This window comes from Heterocephalus glaber, unplaced genomic scaffold (genome assembly GCF_053883595.1).
Source record: "Heterocephalus glaber isolate CG9 unplaced genomic scaffold, H.glaber_assembly_v1.0 deba00001720, whole genome shotgun sequence".
In the NCBI taxonomy this organism is placed as follows: Eukaryota; Metazoa; Chordata; class Mammalia; order Rodentia; family Bathyergidae; genus Heterocephalus; species Heterocephalus glaber.
In genome coordinates, this window is record NW_028258433.1 from 2,041,303 (window position 1) to 2,063,349 (window position 22,047).

At 40.2% G+C, this 22,047-nt stretch overlaps 1 non-coding gene across 1 annotated transcript; it reads right to left on the minus strand.

Moving 5' to 3' along the window:
- Positions 1-216: 216 nt before the first annotated feature.
- LOC147821677 (U6 spliceosomal RNA) lies at positions 217-323 on the minus strand. The gene has a single exon (XR_015446707.1). It is a non-coding gene; the product is annotated as a U6 spliceosomal RNA (small nuclear RNA).
- Positions 324-22,047: the final 21,724 nt, after the last annotated feature.

Consider the following 22,047-nt stretch of genomic DNA (forward strand, 5'->3'; position numbering starts at 1 on the left):
ATTTCAAGCTTTTCTGATGTGTGTTCCTGGGCATTCCCCCAAACACCTTCAAAATACTACATATATAAGTTTTTTGATTGATGTTTAAGTTTTCTCTTCTTGTACCTCCCTCTAATATTATAATAATCTTCCCTTATCTGCAGGAGCTACATTCAAAGAGCCCCAGGGGATAGTATTACTAAGTATAGTGGTTTTCCTAAACATATATACCTATGATAAATTAAGCATAGTAAGAAGTTTTTACGTGTCATCCTTGCGCAGGGGCCATGTTAATCGTCTCTGTATCATTCCAATTTTAGTATATGTGCTGCCGAAGCAAGCACAGTAAGAAGTTTTTTAAAGAAAACAATAAAATAGTTATACTGTGGTGAAAGTTACTTAAAACTTACAAATTTTTTGTTTTTTAATTTTCCATTTAATATTTTCAAATTACAGTTGACTCTCTGTGAGAAATTATAGAAAGAAGAACCAAAGGTAGGAGACATTGCTTTATGCAGAACATTTGCAGCCTCTTAACATAAATATCCCTAAAGCCTATAGAAGTGTGAGCCTACACATGTATTCAGTGAAGGGGTCACTTTTGAGGTTATCCTTTAAGTCACTGTTGCTGTGGGAAGAGTCAGACAGTAAGAAGTACTGAGTTCTGGTGCTCAGTCCCACTGTCTTTGAAGACCTCCTAGAGCAGAGTTTTCCTCACTGAGGGTCATAACCTACTATTAAGTCAATGAAATCAATGTGATGGAGCTCCTCCAGCTTTTTAACATTTCAAATGTGGTAAAATAGTACTATAGGGAAAAGTAAAGTAGAAAATAATTCAATTTTAAAATTCAAAGTATAAGCTTATAGTTAAGGTAAAGTATCATATAGCAGTTAGTGAGCTGTTATCATTTGGCCACAAACCTACTGTTTCCCCTCCCCTTTGTCTTGGTGGGGCTGGACCTGTACCAGTTACACTGCTGCTTTGTCATCTGGCCACCAGGGACACTGGAGGAAGTACACCAGGATGGGAGAGCCAGGAGCAACTTGCCTCTTCCTGTTGGCCAGTATGCTTGTCAGCACCACCCCAGTGATGCCCCTTCAGTCTGGCAGCAGTGTTTCCTGTCTCCAGCTTTTTAAGGCACATCCAAACCAGCCACATTGTTTCTCTTGTCCTTTGACTTCAGCCAAGTCGTATTCCTTTTCAGAACTCTTGAACTCTTGCTCTATGGGGCCCCTCCTCCAAGATTCTAGATTCTGATAACCCCAACCTCATGTCCTCTTCTAGATTTCCAACCGTACAGGTTGTAGCTGCTTATTACAGTTATTACTTCTTTGTCACTTTTAAAAAATGTTTTAGTCTCCCAACATGTTTAGTCTTCCTTATACTAGATTCTTTCTGTTGAAATACTCTGGGGCTTTTTCTTTCCTAAGTAATAAGCATTAAAGTAAAGCATTTGCTACTCTTCTAGTCCAAAGGCTTAAGAAATCCTGTCTTAGAGAAGCAGGTACTCTTTAAATTAACAGATGCCCCAAGTGGCAGGGAGTCAGTACTGCCATGCAGGGAGTCAGTACTGCCATGTAGCTACTCTGAATGTCAAGCTCATGAGAAGCAGATACCCAGTTCTTCTATAGCAGATGCCCTGAGGCCTGACCCAGCATATAGGGATGAGTGCCAGTGAACCTGCAGTTGTCCCAGAGCTTGACCTGAATTCAAGCTTCAAATGGAATCTGACCTTTCTCAGACATGTGGAAACTCAGCCTTTTGACTTGCTACACATTTACTCCTTGTTAGCAAGTGGGAAAAAGCAAAAAGTTAATAATGAAGACAGCCAGGAAGTAGGACCAGAGACCTCAAAGTGAAGCAGAATATAATGAATGGAAAGGGAAGACTAAAAAGATCTTTGGGGTAGCGGTTATGTCTGATGCTTTCTTGGAGATATTATGAAGAGATAAAAGATAAGAGAATAAAATTAAGACTCTTATACCTTGTGCCTACACTTCTACTTTATCCAGTCAAAATGAAAGTTTTACTCTTTTATTTATGAACGTTACTATTCTTATGCTTCCAACTCCCATTAGAAGCACAACTCAATCACACAAGCCTAATGAAAAGAACTGCTCCATGTTTTAGAAATTCAAAATATTTTTATGTATGGAAAAAAAAAAGCCACAAAACCTCTTGGCAGTAATCTACGAGGATTCTCCTGGCTTATGGTTTTGCATTTCTTTATGCTAATTTAAAAATATGATCAGAAAATCCAAGATTTAAGTCTGTTAAGTGGATGGTAATACTCTAGAGTATTGTGGGTACATAACTCAATGAATAAAAATATCGTCATCTGTGAGAGATGGAGTAATAGTGTTTTCCTTGGGGACTACAGTTAAGTCATCATGAATACTCTGCTAGAACTTATACATTACCAACACTTCTTTCACTAACTGCTTAGGCCCTTGCTTTGAGTGGAGGAATCCATAACTAAATATGAATTACTCAGGCAAATGTTGGCAAGAGTTACTTCCTTTGTGACATACAGAGTACCTTCCAGTGAATTGAAAACTGTATCACCTTTTGATTTCTCCACTGAAGCATGTTACAGTGTAGGAGGAATGTCACAGAAGAACAGCAGCTTGTGATCATGTTTCCTGTTCATAGAAAGCAGCATTGTGCCAAGCAACCTCAACCCTAAAATGTTTCAAATCTCGATGGAAAAAGGATCAGCACAGCTGGGATCTCATGGCCCCCTCTAAGAAGATATCGACCCCTCCCACCCCTAAGATGCTTTTTCTATTTTTCCTGTGCCCTGCTCCACTTCAGCTTTAGAGAATTTAGGTGACGGGTTTTGGAGGAAGATTCCATTTCTTCTCTTTCCTCGTTTCTCTGGTGAATTTTGGGTCTTGTGATTTATGTGCATGAATGATAGAAAATGATAATTGTCAGCCTACTCGAAGCAATCCTAAATGGTTAACTGTTCAAGAAAACTGTTCATCATCCCATTCTCCTTGATAGCCTCTCCTTAGGGTCACCAGGCTGCCTCACATCTTTCTGACTTCTCACCTCAAATCTCACATTTCAAAAAAAAAAATCCTCACTGGTAACGAAGACTTCTAACAGCACCTACTCTACCTCACCTCTATCCCTTTGCCCCAAAGCCCTGGTCATCTGTTCTTACTCTCTTCAGTTGAAGTTCAGATGAAAACACTAAGAACAGCCATTACATAAGTTCTGGAAGAAACACATTTCTCCCTTCTTGATCTGTGCTAGGGTCTATACCTTCGTGACAGATAAGCACATGATTTTTAACACACAATAATTGATTAAAACAAACAATAATCAGGCTGGGCATATAGCTCAGTGGTAGAGTACTTGCCCAGCATGTGTCAGATCCTAGAGGAGAGAGACAGACAAAAACAGAAAGTAAAAGAGAAAGTGCTAAGTAGTACCCACCATATCCTGATTTTGATTTTGGGGGATGTATCTTATACTATTGCCACAGACCCCTATATTATAAGCATCAGATAATGTTGTTTTGCAAGTTTTCAAGCTTCATATAAATCATGAGATGATCTTTTTTAATTATTCAGCATGGTGTGTCTGAGATTTATCCATGTTGATAAATGTAGATTTAGGACATTAATTTTAATTGCCATAACCTTATAATACAATCCATGCATTTCCATTTACATCTAGGGTTATTATTGATAGGTACAGCCTTCCTATCATCATCTTGTTCATTGTTTTCTAGTTTTATTTTGCTTGGGTTTTTTTGTTTGTTTGTTTTGTTTTGTTTGACAGGGTCTCACTATGTAGTTCAGACTGGACATGAACGCACTGTATAGTCCAGGCTGGTCTCAAACTTGTGGCAATCCTCCTGTCTCAGCCTCCTGAGTGCTGGGATTACAGGTGTCCACCACCATGCCCAGCTTTATAGTTGTTTTAAAGACTCTTTGTTCTCATCTTCCTCCTATACAGTCTTCTTTTGTGGTTAAGCAATTTTCTCTAGTGGTATATTTTGATTCCTTGATTTTTATTTTTTGTTTATCTACCATAATTTTTGCTTTGTGCTTACCATGAGGATTTGTTTTTATTTGGGGAAGTGGGTAATAAGGTTGTATATATATATATATATATATATATATATATATATATATATATATATGGGGAGGGTACCGGGGATTGAACTCGGCCCCTCCACTAAATCCCCGGGGGGGTTACATTTATTAAGGATAGGAAAAGAAATAGGCTCTACAGAGCAAGTTTAGGCCAAAGTAAACGTAGGAAAATAAGTACATTCCAATGGAGAGAGCAGGCTATAATGAAAAAACACAGTAGCAAAGAGTTTGCTGTCAACTATCTTTTTGTATCTCCCACTCCTCAGGACAACATTAGGTCTAGGCCATCCTATAGAGAACCTACATGAGTTCTCATGACAAGTCCATATGCAGGGCTTTGGGAACTGTTCTATGCCTGTGTCCTGGGTTTTTGTCATGCCTACTCCTCCAGGCAGTCTGTCACACCCTCCTGGGATTTTGCAATTAACAAGTCATACGTATTTTCCCAGCCAGTCTTTGCCATGCCTTAATCTCCTGCATCATTTTCCCCTGAGAGACAGATATGCTCATAATTCTTTAAGGGGCTCTGAGGGAGTAGAGGTCTCTTGTCTTCATATAGCTACTTCCTGCTGGAAGCAGCTATAGGGCCTACCTATACCTTGGGGTACTGTGGCTCACTGACTTGGCTGAAGGAAAAATATCTGTCATTAGACAGTGAGAGAAGAGTTAATATCTATTGAGCTGTCTGTTCAATGGGAAAAAGAAAGTAACTAACTTTATTATCAGGTTGGGGATGTAGAGCCCAAATATGAAGAGCAGGTTAAATTTTTATGCTTCAGGAGAAAGAAATACAGCAAAGAGGGATTTCAGGTAAATTTTCAAGAGTGACCATTTCCCATGTACAATTTGTTTAGCTTGTCACTGCCTCCCTTGAGGAAGGATTAGTTTAATGGTTCCTCAGGAAATGGAAATAAGGTTAGGGTCTTCAAGGGCTATAAGGCTTTCCTTCTTACCTCTCTACCAGGCTTTTGATTTTCCAAAGAGATTTTAGATATATCTCTTAGGGGTCCCTTGCATTAAATGATAGTGACCTACTTAGGAAAATAGACTGCCTCTAAGAGTTGGAGAATTTCCTGCTTCTGTTTTATAGGTGATTGCTTACTGCACAGCAAGCTCCTTTATAGGTTTCTATATGGGCATAGAGCACCAGAAAGACATATTTGGAGTCTATGTAGATATTTAGCTTTTTGCATTTTCTTAATGTCTCTCCCCAGGTAAGAACTATGAGCTCTGCTCTTTGAGCAGAAGTACTTGGGCAATGGAGTTTGGCCTCAATGACCTTTTGACAACTGTATATGGTGATGGTGCAGATATAAGGTCTAGAGCAGGGGTGGCCATATACAACCTACCTTTTGATGTCCTTCTTGGACAAAGCTGTCGCGTTCGCCTTTGACCAGCAATGACGACGCAACACCAAAGCTCTTCTTCTAGCAGTTTATTCAGGAAAACTTAACATTCTTTTTCTTCTACCCCTGGGGAGCACCCGTCCCTAGAATAAGTACCCCTGAACCAACCAATCACGGATAGTTATGTGGCGAATGCGGATAGGTACACGTAAGAGGGGGCAGAGCATCAGACACATCACAGCCAAATAAGGAGTTGTTTATCATAAAGAGCTCTCGCCGTGGGGATGGCGGAAGGCGGAAACCAGCGCCATCTTTAAGGCGCGGCACACGCAGCTCTCCACACAAAGCTACTTCCATCAGTGAAACATACCTCCTCAGAGTCTTGGAGAGGCAAGTCACTAATGTCCTGTCTCCTTGCACGGGTCTGGGAAATCACCTGTTCACAAGAGCGGCTAACTTCTTAGCCTGTAGACATCAGAGAGGCATGATTAAAGTAGTGCAAGTCTTTATGATAACCTCAGGGGAGTCTAAGAAGCATGGCCTGGCATAGTCCTGACAGGTAAAATCTACTTTGGCCTTTGCCAAAGTTGGAGAATTGCCCCCAATTTTGCCAGTAAATCATTAGCCCACTGACCCCTTAGAGGGAAGAGTGGAGATTATCCAGGGGCTCCTATAGAAGCTCCCATAAGAGCAAGGTGGAACCCTCTCCCTGAGGACTCTGTTAGCCACTTGAGAAATAGTATCCCTTACATTTGCCTCTATTTAAAAAAAAAGCTTCAAAAACTTTTAAGAATGAGGTTGCTTGTACTTATGCATACTCACAGCTAACTGAGTCGAGCTTTACTGGCTGTTCCTTTGTTCTGCTCAGGCAATCAGGTATATATTTCTAAATTATCTGATTTTCTGTTAGAAGACTCACTAATGATACCCAGAGATAAAAGGCCATCTAGGAAAAAAGTCCAGATGAGGATTTAAGCCCCAAAATAAGTAAACTAGTTGTGTTACTTTTCTCTTGTTGCTGAGACAAAATACCTGACACCCAAAGTTAAAGGGGGAAAGGGTTTATTTAGCTCACAGTTTGTAGAAGTTTTAGTCCATAATCAGCTGGCTCCAAGGCAGAGTGGCACATTGCAGAGGGACCTTGCAGAGGAGAAACAGTTCATAGCAGACAGCAGGTAGCAAAAGCATTAAAGGAACCTTAACAGCGTCTTTCTACCCCTTTTATCTTATCCAGACTACTGGGATTAGGGTGGTGCTAAACCAATCAGTATACTGGTTTAGTAATCACGCACCCTTAATCCCAACATCATACACTCTAGGTTCAACCACCTCTGAAAAAGCCACCTATGACTGCATAAGCGTTTTGGGGGGACATCTAGACCCAAATGATTCTCCACCTGACCCCCCAAAGTTTCATGTGTATCCTTTTAGGCAAAAGGCATTTACTCCATCACTAAGAGTTGTCAAAGTCCTAACAGTTTCAACATTGCTGAAAAGTCCAAGTCAACCATGTCCTCTGAGATTTAAGGCAAATTCCTAGCCTCAAGCCCCTGTATAAATGAAAAAAAAAGTTAAACACTTCCAACATACACTTGCACAAAATAGGGCCAGGGATTTAGCTCAGTGGTTCCAGTGCCTGCCTCACAAGTGCAAGGTCCCAAGTTCAATCCCCAGTACCCCTACCCCCACAATTGCACAAAATAGACATTTCAATTCTAAAAGTTACAAACAAGAGGATGAAGAGGAATGGGGCCAATGCAAGTCCAAAATCCAGCAGGGCAAAAATTAAATCCCACAGTTCCAGGATTCTCAGCAATCGGTGGCAAGTTGTGAACTGCAAAGGGCTTGAATGGCTTCACTCGTACGGCACTTCTGGTGATGGTAGCTCCTGTGAATTCTCTTTGGAGCCAGCTCTGATCTCTCCTTGCAGTTTTCCTTAGATGATCCATGTTCCTGGCTTCTCCAAACTGTTGAGATTTCTACTGTACCTTCAGCTTCACTCCCACAGCTTCACACGCCGCCCTCTCAGGGGCACTGCCTGCCTCCCAGGCCTTCTTCCGAAATCTGGGTGGGAGCCTTCCTGACTCCACAGCTCTTCCATTCTGCATGCACCTAAAACCAGTGCCATGTGGATGATGTCAAGGTCTGCTGCCAGCTGGAGCAGTAGCCAGGCTTCCCTCTCTCTTAGCTATAGGGGTCCAGTTCTGGAGCATGGTTCTCTGAGGCTCTCTTCTCAAAGCAAAGTCTTTCACTTTTGCAATTTTGAGGCTGCAAAGAGTGGACTCCTCCTGCCATCTTTTCTATTCTCCTGTTCCTTCTCAGCAATCAAGATCTCCTCTGCTCTATCTTTGTAGGCTGCACTTTGGTTGGAGATTCCTTTCTGGCCAAACTCAAAATGTTTTAAATCATTCTGCTGGCCTCTTTGCTCTTGATTCTCAACATAAATCTGGCAAAAAGCCCCTAGCAATAGCCATGCCCCAGCCTCAACAATAAACTGTCTTGAAATTTCTTCTGCCAGGTTAATTAGTCCACTACCCTTAATCTCAGTCTCAAGCAAAGTCTCTGGGCATGAGCAAAAATGCAGCCAAACTTTCTGCCAAGGCATATCACACATTGTCTGGAGTCCAGCAGCCACTGCAGCCCTTCTTCCCAGCAGAAACCTCCTGAGCCTGATCTTTACTGCCTTTCTGGTCTTCTGAGCACTAACCAGAATCTCCTATCAATTACAGCCTCAGGCATTCTAGCTCTATTTTTTCAACCAGCATCTCCAAACCTTTCCTAACTCTTCTTCTTCCCACAAGGCAGTTCCAAACACTCTTCAGCCATATGGCCAGGTAATGTCACAGTAATGATCCCACTTCTCTGGTATCAAATTCTGCCCTAGTTACTTTTCTCTCATTACTGAGACAAAATACCCAACACCCAAAGTTAAGGGAGAAAAGGTTTATTTAGCTTAAAGTTCATAGAGGTTTCAGTCCCTAATGGGCTGGCTCCAAGGCAGGGGTTGCACATGGCAGAGGGCAACAGTCCATGGCAGAACAAAGGTAGCAAAGCAACAAGGGAATCTTAACAGTGTCTTTCTGCCCCTTTTATCTTACCCAGACTACTTAGGGTGGGCAGCACTCACACCCTTAACCCTAGTGTCCTTGAGCCTAGCATTGCACCATGAATCAGTCATACATTCTGGATCCAGCCACCTCTGAAAAAGCCCCACTTATAACTACATGAGACTTTAGAGGGACATCTAGACACAAACCATAACAAAGCCTCATGCGCACGCAGATGGGGAGTCTCAAAGTGGGCGGGATTAGGGTGTGATGCTGGGATTAAGGGTGTGGATAAGGGAAGGCCCAACCTGGGTGTCATTGGCACTGTCATGCCTGCCCTAAATGAGTTCTTCACAAACAGGACAAAGCAGCAGGCCACCTTCAGCAATGGACAGGCTATTTCTCTGTTAACAGAAGACAGTCTTCCTGGCACTGAAAAGTCCAGCGATTGTCTACATACCTGTGCTGTCCTTAGACTCAATCATAAATATTTCACCCCAGATTCCTTAGCCTGTAAATACCTTTATAAGCCTAATTCCTTTCCCAATTAGTTGCTAATATCTCTCTTCTGATGTTAGCCCACCCACTCATGGATGCTAATAGCAGATAGCTGATGCTATTTCTCTCTCCCAATGTCAGCCCATCTGTACACAGATGTAATAAACTTGGCTTTTCCCAACTAGCGGCTAAAATCTATTCCCAATTTTAGTCCCCTGATTTTAGTCTCTGTTCACTGGAATAAACTTTTCTTTTCCTCACAAAAGCCTGTTTCAAACAAGTGGTTTCACATGTGCCGTTATAACAGGCACCACCCGAAGTCTGGTAGCCTGGATGGGATAAAAGGGAGAGACAGGCTTGCTGTTGCCTGCTGCCTGCTGTGTTGCTCCTCTGCTATGCCACCCTGCCTTGGAGCCAGCTGACTATGGACTGAAACCTCTACAAACTGTGAGCAAAATAAAATTTTCCTCCTTTAACATTAAATGTTAGATATTTTGTCTCAGCAACAAGAAAAGAAACTTAAGACAGGTGGCCACTCAGGAGACCAAGTTACCATTAGCTATTTTTCCCAAAAGAGAGAAAGCTGAGTAAAGTATCATGGAGAACAAAAATGGGAGGAGAAAAAGGCATACTAAACTCTAGGCTGCACTCATGGAACCTGAGTGATCTGTGGCTGGGGTGATAACAGGCTCTCTGGCTGCTTTTTACTGCAATGAGTGATTGAAAATGAGAAAGAGAAGGGGAGAGAAATTTGAGGTGGCCCTATGGGCCTCTTATCAACTAGAAGAGTCCCAGAGGCCATGCAGCCCCTGCCCCATTCCACATGGTGGAACACACTAGGAAACTGTTCCCAGAGCCATGAGGAAGCTTGCTGAGTTTCCCGGGTTCCGTTATTTTTTTTTTTTTAACCACCCTCTAACTCCCTGCCTCTCCCCAATAACCAAAAAGGATTTGGGCCCTCCAAAGGATGAAGGCCCATTCTGGGCAAGAAGGGATGAGAAAGGGATTGGAGCTTTCCTAAGGGAGAGAGAGGGAAAGAAAAAAACCTTGGCCATAGATTTGAAAGAGAGAAAGAGAGAGAGAAAAAAAAAAGTGCCCTAAAGGGCCTTCCTTCCTAGCTGGCTCTGCCAAATATGTTACCAGGTTTGGGGTCCTGGAGTCTCCTTGGTGGTTTCTAGGTTCTTTCTGTCCTGAACAAATAATTGATCAAGACAAGTCCAAATGGTAATAAGGTTTTACATTTAAGATAGATAGGAAAAGAAACAGGCTCTGCAGAGCAAACTTGGGCCAAGTAAAAGTAGAAAAGTAAGTATGCTCTACAGGAAAGAGCAGGGTACAGTGAAAGAACACAGTAGCCCCATGAAGCTTTTTTAAAAGATTTGTAACAGGTTATTTTAAGATGGCAACAGTTTAACTTTGATCACAAACTATATCTTTACTTCCTTCTCATGTAAAGATCTAGAATTTTTAATGTCACGTTTTCTTTTTTTTTTGGCAGTACTAGGATTAAATCCAGGGCCTTCACACTGAGTTGCATCCCCATCCCTTTTTATTTTTTGTTTTGAGATAAGATCTCACTAAGTTGCTAAATTGCCCAGGCTTTTAATCCTCCTGCCTTGGCCTCCCAGAGTGCTGGGATTTCCTGGGATTACAGGTGTGTGCTATCACACCGGACTTATTTATATCTTTTTATATACATATCCCTTAACAAATTATTGTAGTCATTATTACATTAAATAGCTTTGTCTTTTGGTCTTTGTACTAAAGATAAAAGTAATTTACATGGCACTACTACAGTATTATAGTATTCTGAATTTACGTACTTTTTCCAGTGAGTTTTATGCTTTCAGATTTTTTCATGTTACTCACTAGCATCCTTTTCTTTCAGTTTGGATAATTCACCTCATCCCCAATTGATGGAGATTTTGCTTGTTATTTTCTGTGTATTGGCCAGAGGCTGCCTTTAGTTCTTTGCTATATGAGCATCTTCATAGGGTGTTTTATAATATGCCAACTTGCTTTAACAAAGCCAGACAGGGACATGGTTTACTGAGACTGAAGCCATAAATCTTAAGTGAAGTGGGTCATCCTTTGCAGATTCTGTTGATTAGAAGCCAGGCACAGGTCCCATTCATACTCAAGGGGAAGAGATTAACCAGAATGTGAGTACCAGGAGATAGAGATTATTAATGATCATCTTAGAGTCTATTGCCCACAGGCAGGCATAATAAAGGATAGTGGTTAGCCTGCCATTATAAAGCCAAATAACAGTGGCTTAAACAAGAGTAGAGAATGATTTCTCTGTTGTTTAAATGTCTGGATATGCAATGCAAAGGTTTTATGGCAGCTCCATAATCATCAGGAACCCATGCTCCTTTCATTTCATTGACTTGCTATTTGAAACACATGGCTGGCTTCTCCTCACCGTACAAGACAGCTGCCCCATCCCTTGTCACCATGTTGCATTCCAACCCCTCAAATCTGTCCTACACAATGTAGCCAGAAAAAAATGTGATGACATGCAAATCTGGTTATTATATACACTATTCGGGGCAAAACCTTTCAGTGGCAGTTATAGTCTACAAAAAAGTACCTGAAATATTCTTTTATCATTAACCCCTGTACTCAATATAGATGTGTATATACATATGTCTATAACTGAAATAAAAGTTCTGTGAAACAACACTCACTTCTCCTGTATATCAGAGTGCACTCCAATATTCTTTATTTCACTTTATTTGCATTTAATTTGTGAATCACTAATGGATGTGGGGAAGGAAACACACCCTACAGTATGCAGTGCTGAGTCTATGGTGACTTGGCCCTGTTCTCTGTGCTTTCTGCACACTAACCTCCTCATGGTCTCAGATGTCTGTGCCAACATACCTCTTCCTTCTGCCCCACCCAGCTTGCCCACTGGAACTTTTGCCTTCTCAGCTCCTCCCTGCTTTTCAAGAGTCATCTCAGGCATGGCCGTTCCCTGACTCCTGGTCCTCTTTCACAGGCTCTGTAGAACCCCATGCCCCCACCATAGCAGCACTCACATTGATAGTAACCATTGATTCACTTACTTCTGTTTTCCCACTAAACAATATGTTCCTTGAGAATGGAAATTGTGTCTTCACAGTTTTACATCCCCAGCTCTAGCATAGTGTCTGACATAAAGTAAAAACTTAATAGTTTCTCATATGAATAAATAAATGAGTGAATGTCATAGGCAAAGAAGTTCCTGACAACATGTATTGAAAATCTATTGCACATAGAGCATTGTGCTGGAGAGAATTATGAAAAAAAATACTGGAACTTGACAGTATTAAATGAAAAATAGGCATAAAATGACCTGTATTTATAAAGACTGTCATATATCCACAGTTAAGTGCCATCAACTGTCTCACTGACAGTAGACTGAAAGCACTCATTTCTTTCATCCTTTAGCTGTTTCCTGATTTTCATCTCTTAGGAGAGAAACCTCAGGCATTCCTCAGACATTGCTATCTACCCAGGTCTGCTCTTGATGAGGCCAATGTGAAACAAAAGAAAAGCTGTTCCAGTGATTTTTTGATCTGGTACCACATGTGACTAATCCAGACCTTCCACAATAATCCCAGAGAACCAAAGAGAAAATGTGGCATGTTACAAACTTCAAGGTAGTTAAGGACATGTCTAGCAGCTGTTCCACATGCCGTGATGAGTCAAAAAATTCATGAATGCAGCAGAGGAGAGGAAGGTGAGTCTGCAGTGAACTTAATGTCTCACCTCCACACATTTCTTTGACCTTGAGAAGCCCAGTCTGCTGAGATCAATTCTGCAACCTTGTCTGGTAAATTAATGAATGGACCAAGCCAAAAACAAATACAGGCTATATTTAAAAGAATATGATATTATTGTGCTTTGGGCTGCATTTACAATCCCAAGACAGGAGAGCAGCATTATAAATATCCTGACTTCTCTCAATCTGATGCTTTCTCTCTCTCTGGTAAATAGTGGCAACAGCTTATATTTGTACTGAAGTTTATACTCTGTGAGGTGCTTTCACTTATTTCATGCTAACTGCAATCCTTGAGGTAGGTACAAGTATTAGCCCCATTTTGTAGATGATCAGACTGAAGTTCAGAGAGATCACTATACATGGATCACACAGCAAGCGAGGGGCTCTAACTATTTGGGACTGAAATTTATCATAGTGCCAATTTGTTACAATGGAATAACAATCAGAAACCTGGATTCTAATCCCAAAGCTACTAGCTATTAAGCTGCACAATCACAGACTTATCCTTCAACATTCTGGAGCTTCCTTTCCTGCCTTATGAAAAATGTACATGATGATGCCTTTCCTTTCTGCCTCCCAGGGTGCTTATGGGGACAGTATAGGTGGTATGTGTTTAAGTGCTTTAAAACTGAGATGGTAATCCACAGACATCAGGTATTAGCAATCTTTTCTGACAAAATAATCAGGATAATACTCACCCTAATCTTTCTACTTGGCAGTGCCTTTCATTGCATCCACTTAGGAAATCTGAAGCTGTCATCTGTAAAACACCCCTCTGCCTATAGTCTCTACAGATGCACTGTCTGCAGGCCAGTGAAGGCGGGGGAGCTCTTTTTCTCAACATGACTTCAGAGCAACAATTCTGTGTTGTTGCCATTGCAATCACCTGGGGAGCTTTAAACATACAGATCTTCAGGCCCCACCTTGACCAATCACGATTTTAATCTGGAGGTGGGAGAGGAACCACTTCAGTATTTTTTAGTTTCTGAAGCTATAATATGCAACTAATGTTAGGAACTACTGCTATTCAGACTATGCATCTTTGTGGCTGCTGAAAGTTATCTTAGCTTTAAAAGGACAGATCTTCTGGTTCTCAAAAACTCCATTTGTTATATAGATAGGAATACAGAAGTCAAGTGAGGTCTGAGCTCACTTGGGAAAGAGAGCCAGGAGTTGAACCACATGCTCGAACTATAGTGATGCTAAAATCCCACCATCCCATATACAGCAGGCCTGCTGTGTTGTCAGTTTTCTGTTACTTTGTTTTCTATGACAAAATACCTGAGATAATCATCTTAAGAAGAGGTTTATTTTGGCTCATGATTTCAGAGGTTTCAGTCCCGGTCAGTTGACCCTGTTGTCCTGACCTGTGGCAAGGCAGAACATCATGGCAGGAGTGTGTAGTGGGGGAAACTGTTCACCTCATGGTGGTCCGGAAGCGAAAGGAGAAAGGGGAAGAAGCTGAAGTCCCAATATCCCTTCAGGGTCATGCCCCTAATTACTTAATTTCTTCTCATTGGCCTCAGTCCCTAAATGTTTCACCCTCTCCCTAGATGCCACAGATTGTGGACAAGACCCTCAACACGTGGCCTTTGGGGGTCATTCAAAATCCAGATTACAGCACCTCCTTTCTAAAGTGACAGGGTTTGAAACATGGGTGACATATGTATGATGGATCAAGTGGTAAACTCAACAGAGAATCCTGGGCAGGACAAAGCCCTCTCCGCCACCATTGCCCTTCCACTAAGATCCACTTCTTGTCAGTATTCCCTATGTCATAGTGATTAGAAAATTGTATACCTTTGTTGGGAAAAAAAAGTCTTAGAGGATAAGTATATAGGAAATTTATAGCTACTCTATGATGTTTGCCACTAATAATAAATAAATAATCATACAGTATTTAATATTAATTTCTATTGAATTCCCCAGTGTATTTGTAAATTATACATGTTCTCTATGATTTTTCTTTTTAAGGTTAATCCAAATTTACTTTATAAATAAAAATACTTTTATAAATAATAGAAAAGTATTTATAAAAATACTTTTTATAAATAAAAATTTACTGTATAAATAAAAATGTGACATATTTCTTACCTATAAAAAGTAGTTTCTAGTAAAAAATAATTGATTTTGGTTTTTGGCTCAAAGTTCCTAAAGAAGCCATTACCAGAAGAAGCCATCCTGCTGAAATTCAGAGTGTAATTAACACTGGAGTTTGACTCTGTGCCCTTAAGGGAGAGGGAGCAACAGTCCCTCATCTATTCATCATTGACTTCCTTCTTGTACTAGAAGTGAAGCAAGCAAATAAAAAAAGGATTTAACTTTTCAGGAACCCCTTTTAGAATGGGGCAGCATCCAAGAGAAGTTCCCTTTAACTGTTCCTTTTAGAAGTTCTCAGGATGAGCTGCATTGTCTTATTTGATAGCTTCATTTGTAAGAAGACTGTGCACAATTAGGATGAAGTGAACTCTTATCACAAGACCTAGAGATTTAAATAATAAAGAGTTTTATCTCTCATCTGAGAAGGCTTTGTAGTGTGCAACAATAGCCTGGAGACAAATACCCACACCTCTGGGATCCGCAAAAATTAGTAATTAAGCAGTATTTTATTGTGATGCAGTAAATTTGCAAAAGATGCAACTGGACGAGTCTCAGGGGCTTAGGAACAAAATTGGCTTCCTGTAGAGCCAACAAAAAAAATCTGGTAAACTAAAAATATTTAAAGAATTTAATACCCCCATGAGAGAATTTCCAGTTATTGAAGTGGAAAAGACAAAGTGTTTGAGAGTTTTAAAAAGGGGGTTTTTAATGAAAAACTCAACAAACTACATGAAAGTTTAGATAGAGCATATGAAAAAAATAGTAAGATCAGACCTATCATATACTGAGTAATCAAATTGGAGACTTCATACTTTTCCTCATAATATCATAAGAAAAAGGGCTGAAAAATAAACCCCAGGGGTAATGAACTCTCCTGTCTCCGGAGTTCATTAGAATGGAACACCTCCATGGTACTGAGGACACTGTTTATCTCACCACCTCCCGGGCAGGAATCTAGACAGCCTTCACAGCCTTCTGTAGCTTCTAGTTACACTAGTTACAACCTTGCTTCTCCACTCAGCCTACCTTTCACATGTTTCTTGTATGAATGAGATGCAGTGTGTGCTGTGGTCAAGCCTTTAGACTCTGGGCCCAGCTGCCTGAAGTCTAGCTTTCTGACCTTGCAACGACTTCATCTCTTTGTCCCTTGGTTTCCTTGACTGTAAAATGAGGGAAACAATACCACCAGTCTTTCAGAGTTGTCAGGAGGATTAAAGCAATTATTACACAAAAAAAGCCCTAGATAAAGTGTCTAATAATCAGTAAGAACTCAATAAATGTTAGCTATCATTACCACCATGCTTTGAGTTTCCTTCACACCTATAAAAATAGCATATTTTAGCTAGGGATTTGGCTCAGTGGTTTCACCGCCTGCTTCAAAAGCGCAAGGACCCAAGTTCAATCCCCGGTACCAAAAAAAAAAAAAGACATTTCTAAAATTAGCATATTTTGAAGTAAAAAACAAGATACGTGCTCCAATAAAAAATTGTTTTCAGCTCTGCAGATGATTTATGTGGAAAGTCTGAACAAGATATTTAGTGACACATTTAATGTATCATTTTAAAATTACATACAGTCCTAAAGTCCAAGAAGTATTCCACAGCATGGTCCCTGACCTCAGGCAGTTTATACTCCACTTGAGAGACAGAACATATGCCCATGAAACATTAAACAAGAATCCAAAACAGTTCATAATTATGTATAAAGTACTATAAGTAGTTCCAACCATGAGAGCTACAAAAATGCAGACAAGAAGGAATTCTGAGGGAATCAAGTCTTAATTATATATGTGAAATTTGCAGAGACCTTCACTGGACCATGAAATACAGGTAGGGAAGATGAAATTCTCCATGGGAAGGGAGATGAGGAGATGAAAGCAAGTCACAGAGCCATGCATCAGAAACAGTTGGCTTGTGTTTGAAATTAGGTGAGATAATTACCAAACCTACACCCCAGGTCTCAAAGTTGAGGGCTCAAAGAGTCTGACCTTGCTCTGAGAGTCCCTGAAGTTTTGTTAGTTGAAAAATAGTATAAGCACAGATTATGGGCAAAGTAGGGTTGTGTGAGTAGAGAGGGGAAGCAAGGATCAGATGATTAGTAATCTGGATACAACCTGATGAGGTCCTCCTTGGCTGGAGATATTAGATACAAAGACTTGCCCCCTTCATTCCAGTCTCACAACCCACATCTCCAGCCAGCCTTATGAGATGCGCACAGCAGGCAAAGATCAAGAGCACCAGATGCATTTCCAAAGTTTCTCAGGGCATCTGGGCTCTAGCCTTCCTCTCTTCCTTCTCAGATGCTGGAGAACAGAGACTCCACCAACCTTGGGCAACCATTCCCACATCCTTGTTAGCTGTGTCATCCCTCTAGCTTTTCTGTCGTGTGTGGCCAGTGATTCCAAACGGGAAGTGTTACACATCTTTTTCCACTAAAGGCCAATGATGTGGGGGTTTTAAAAATTATTTTTATTCATATCAGTGAATAATTTTAAATTATTAAGACATTAGTAATATTTTTGGTTTGTTTGTTTTTTGAGACAAGGTCTCGCTATGAGTTCAGGCTGGGCCTGAACTTATGGCAATCCTCCTGCATCAGCCTCCCAAGTGCTGTGATGACAGGTGTGAACCACCACAGCCAGCTGGAGATTAGTAATTTAAAGGTTAGAATTTAAAAATTTTTATTAGTACATGTCTTCAGTACATCATGGTTACATTCATTGTGGGGTGTCGGTACATGTACATAACTGAAAGGTTAGAATATTATCATGATTCCTCTCCTTATCCACAGTTTTATTTTCTGCAGTTGCAGTTACTCTCAGTCAGGCATAGTTCAAAATTAATTAAACAGAAAAATCCAGGAGAAAAATGACAGAGTGGCGATCAGCAGCAAAGTTTAGCCTCTCTGAGATCTGGAATCCAGACACTGGAAAATAACAACTTGGTGAAGAAAGAAAAAAAGAAGTAGATTTCTGGGAATCATGAAGGAACTGACAGGAAAATTAGGAACTACAGAGAAGTTGGAGAGATGTCCACAACACAAGAAGAAAAAAACCCAAACATCTAGACTGTCTCCATGGTACCCAGGCTCTTGGGGAGGAGGAACTTGTCTCTTTCAGGGAGGGGAACCTGGCTTCCCAGAAGCAAGGTGAGTGCACAGGGCTGGGAGATGCAGGGAGAAATGACCAGAATTCACAGATGTCTTGAACTACAGAAGCAGCGTAAGGTTTTCCTCTGAGAGGATTTTGTTCACATGGCAGGTAACAGGAGAGGAATTTCAGCATGGGTGCCTGCCATATAGCCAGACAGTGCTTACTCAGGTGCCATTTGGGGGAGGCATTGATTATTTAAATCTGTGACTCAGAAAAACTTAAACACAACTTCTCTTCAGGGTTCCAAGTGTTACCCTTCCTTGGTGACCGGGTGAGAGATGGCCATAGGAGACAGCCTCGGACAGAGAGTAGAATAGAAAGAGATCCCTGAGAAATATAAGCTTAGGCTGGGAAGAACATGGGCAACCCTCCCCACAGTAAGAAGCCTGGCCTGGCTGAGTTATGGTCCAAAATGGCTGGGTTTTAGCTAGGCTTGATGGCACAGGGCTATAATCCCAGCCCTTGGGAGGCTGAGGCAGGAGTTCAAAGCCAGCCTGGGCTATATAGTGAGTTCAAGGCTAGTCTGAACTACATAATGAGAGCCTGTCTCAAAAAATAAAAACAAAAACAAACAGGAAAGAATGGCTGGGTTTCAAAGTGCAGCATTAAGTATTAAATCCTTGCCCTGCTGCCTACATCTGCCACAGATCTGAGTTCTTATTGCTTTCTCCTATCTCCCAAGGTTATCAAGGACACATGAATATTGCCACAGCCTGGGGTAAAAAGAGTAGCCTCTGGCTATAAGGATAGGCAAAGAAAACTGACTGGCTGGACTCCAAAATTGCAGATCCTGGAAAGAAAACACTCATTCAAACATACAGAGATTTGGTGCCGGGGATTTAGCTCAGTGGTGCTGCACTTAGCAAGCGCAACTTCTTGTGTTCAATTCTGGGTACTGAAAGGACAAATAAAAGACCCCACCCCACCCAGTTTTGGACTCCTTTCCTCCTTTCTTCCTTCCTTTCTTCCTTCCTTTCTGCCTTCCTTTCTTCCTTCCTTTCTTTCTTCCACTCACCTTCCTCTTTCTTCTGGCTTATTGGGGTTTGGGGAATTTTCTTTTGTTCTTTTTTTCCTCCTTTTTTTATACTCTTTTTAAAAGATTTTTTCTATTTTTTATTCTCCACATTAATTTTTTCTCCCTTTTTTGTTTTATCTTCTATTTGTCACTGATTTTTTCTGTTACCTTTATTCAGTTCTGTAAATATTCTTCTCCTTAATAGAACCCCTACTCTCACTTTTCTCTCACCTCTCATTGTTTAATTTTTCAAATTTTTCTTCTTGCATTCTCCCATTCTCAATCCCTTATATCATTAATAGTATAACTGTTAAGTTTTATTAATCTTTAGATAGCTAAATCTATCTTATTGTTGAATTCTTTTCTATCAGCAGAGGTGTAGTTATCACATTTACTTGATATTTGCTGTAGGCAATATTTGGTTTGTCTTGGTGTTTGTACTATAATTATGATTTATTTTCTAAAATTAAGGGTATGATACATTATAGATTCTTATGGTATGCGAATATTCAGTTTGCCCTGGACAATGTTGCTGTTGCTGATTTACCTGATACTACCAGGGTCACATAGGTATTGCTATTAATCATTTTTCTCTGTTTGCAAATGCTCAGATTACCTTTGTGACATTAACAATACTACTGTCCATTCCCAGCAGTATTTTAATTGGTGCTGGACCAATTACACTGCATCTCCCCCACCCAAATTAACAGATATAATCTGGTACTGGGACAAAGGCAAAGGGCTCTAGTTAGCAATAACCTGAGTATATCACTGAAAAGCAGACTAACTAAACAGATCTTCTTACTAGTCACAAAGTCTTTCCACTATAAGCAACTGCAAACTAAACACAAAACGAAATAAACAGAAACAATAGAAACACGAGAACACAAAGCAAGAAAATGCCTCCCAAAACTCCCAACTCCCCTAAAGCTGATGCATGAAGCATCAATGGGGAGGAAAGCAAAAGCCACACAACTGAATTATTTGAAAGAATAAAAGATGACATAAAAAGACAAATCAATAAGGTGCTTGATGGGCTTATAGAAGATATAATTGATCAGATAATGGAGGTAATAAAATATTAAGGAGGCTTACAGAAGACACTAGTAAAAAGTTAGCTGAGATAAACAAAATTACACAAAACATGGATAACTAGTTTAGTAAAGAATTAGAGTCCATGCAAAGGTTCCATCCAGAAATCCAGGAGATTAAAAATTATATTGAAAGTATGAGCAGCAGAAGTATCCAGTGTAAGGACAGAATATCAAAATTAGAATATAGGGATGCTTTCAAGGACCACTTACTTACATACCTTAAAAACAACAAAAGGCTATAAAGAATGGATCCAACAGCCACTAGATGAAGCAAAGAAAACTAATCTAATATTAATTGAAATAAGTGAAAAATCAGAAAATAGCAAAAAAGGGCATTAAAAGGCCTGTTTACAGAAATAATAGCAGAGAACATTCCAAATACTGGGAAAGAATTAAATATACAGGTAAATGTTATGGTTTGTGTCTAGATGCCCCTCCAGAGCCTTTTGTGGTTATAGGCTATTTTGGAAGTGGCTGAATCTAGAGTGTGTGATTGATTCAGGGTGGGGCTAGGCCCAAGGGCACTAGGATTAAGGGTGTGAGTGCTGCCTGCCCTAAGTAGTTGGAATAAGATAAAAGGGGCAGAAAGACACTGTTAAATTCTCCTGTAGCTTTGCTACTATCTGTCTGCCATGAACTGTTACCACTCTGACACCTTGCCTGGGAGCCAGCTGATTATGGACTAAAACCTCTACAAAGTGTTAAGCCAAATAAACCTTTTCCCCTTTAACTTTGGGTGTTGAGTATTTTGTCTCTGCAATGAGAGAAAAGTAACTAACACAGTAAGTGAGGCATATAGAACCCCAAGTAGCTATGATCAAAAAGAACCTATGTCACATCATAGTCAAAATTCCAGAAATTCAACACAGGACACAATTTAAAAGCTATTAGAGAAAAGCAATGAATCACTTATAAAGGTAAACCCACTAGAATTATAGCAGATTTATCAACACAAACCTTAATGGCCAGTAGAGCTTGAAGTAAAGTGTTTCAAGACCTAAAAGATAACAACTTTCAATCCAGACTTATATATCCTGCAAAACTTTCTTTCAAAATTGATAGAGAAATATAATATTTCCATGACAAAGAGCACCTCAAGAAATTAATGATCACCAAACCAGCACTCCAAAAACTTCCGAAGGACATCCTAGAAAGAGACAATGAATCTGACAGTGCCAAAAAAGTCTAATAGAATGAATACACCAGGAAAGGTGAACAGTTAAGCAGAAGTGGGGGGGGGGGTTGTTCAGCAAAGGAGAAGAATGCAATAACAGAAATAAGTCTTCTTTTAGTAATAACTCTCCATGAAAATGGCCTCAATTCCCCAAACAAAAGACACAGCTTGGCAGAATGGATCAAGAGACAAAACCCAATGATATGCAGTATACAATAAACACATTTAATCAAAAAAGATATACACACATTAAAAATCAAAGAGTGAAAAACAATGTTCTATGCAACAAGAACTAAAAGAAAAACAAAAAACAACAGGAGTAGCTACCCTAATTTCAGATGCAAACTTTCAAGACAAAACTGATCAGAAGAGGCAAAGAAGGGCACTATATGTTGGTTAAGGGAAAAATTCAACAGGAAGAGATAACAATTATAAACACTATGCACCAAATACCAGCACACCCAACTTCATAAAAGAAACACTACTGGACCTTTTAAAAAATTAGATAAATAACACACTTATAATGAGGGACTTCAATATTCCATTGTCACGAATAGATCAACCAGACCCCCCGAAAAATCAATAAAGAAATATCAGAGTTGAACCAAACCTTCAAACAAAGGGATTTAATAGATATCTATAGAGAATTCCACACAACAACAAAATACACATGTTCCTTATTCTGGTACTGTGACTAGGTTGTTGAATTAGTCACTAAATGAGGAATTGTATATAGTATGTACATTGCAATATTCAGAATAAAG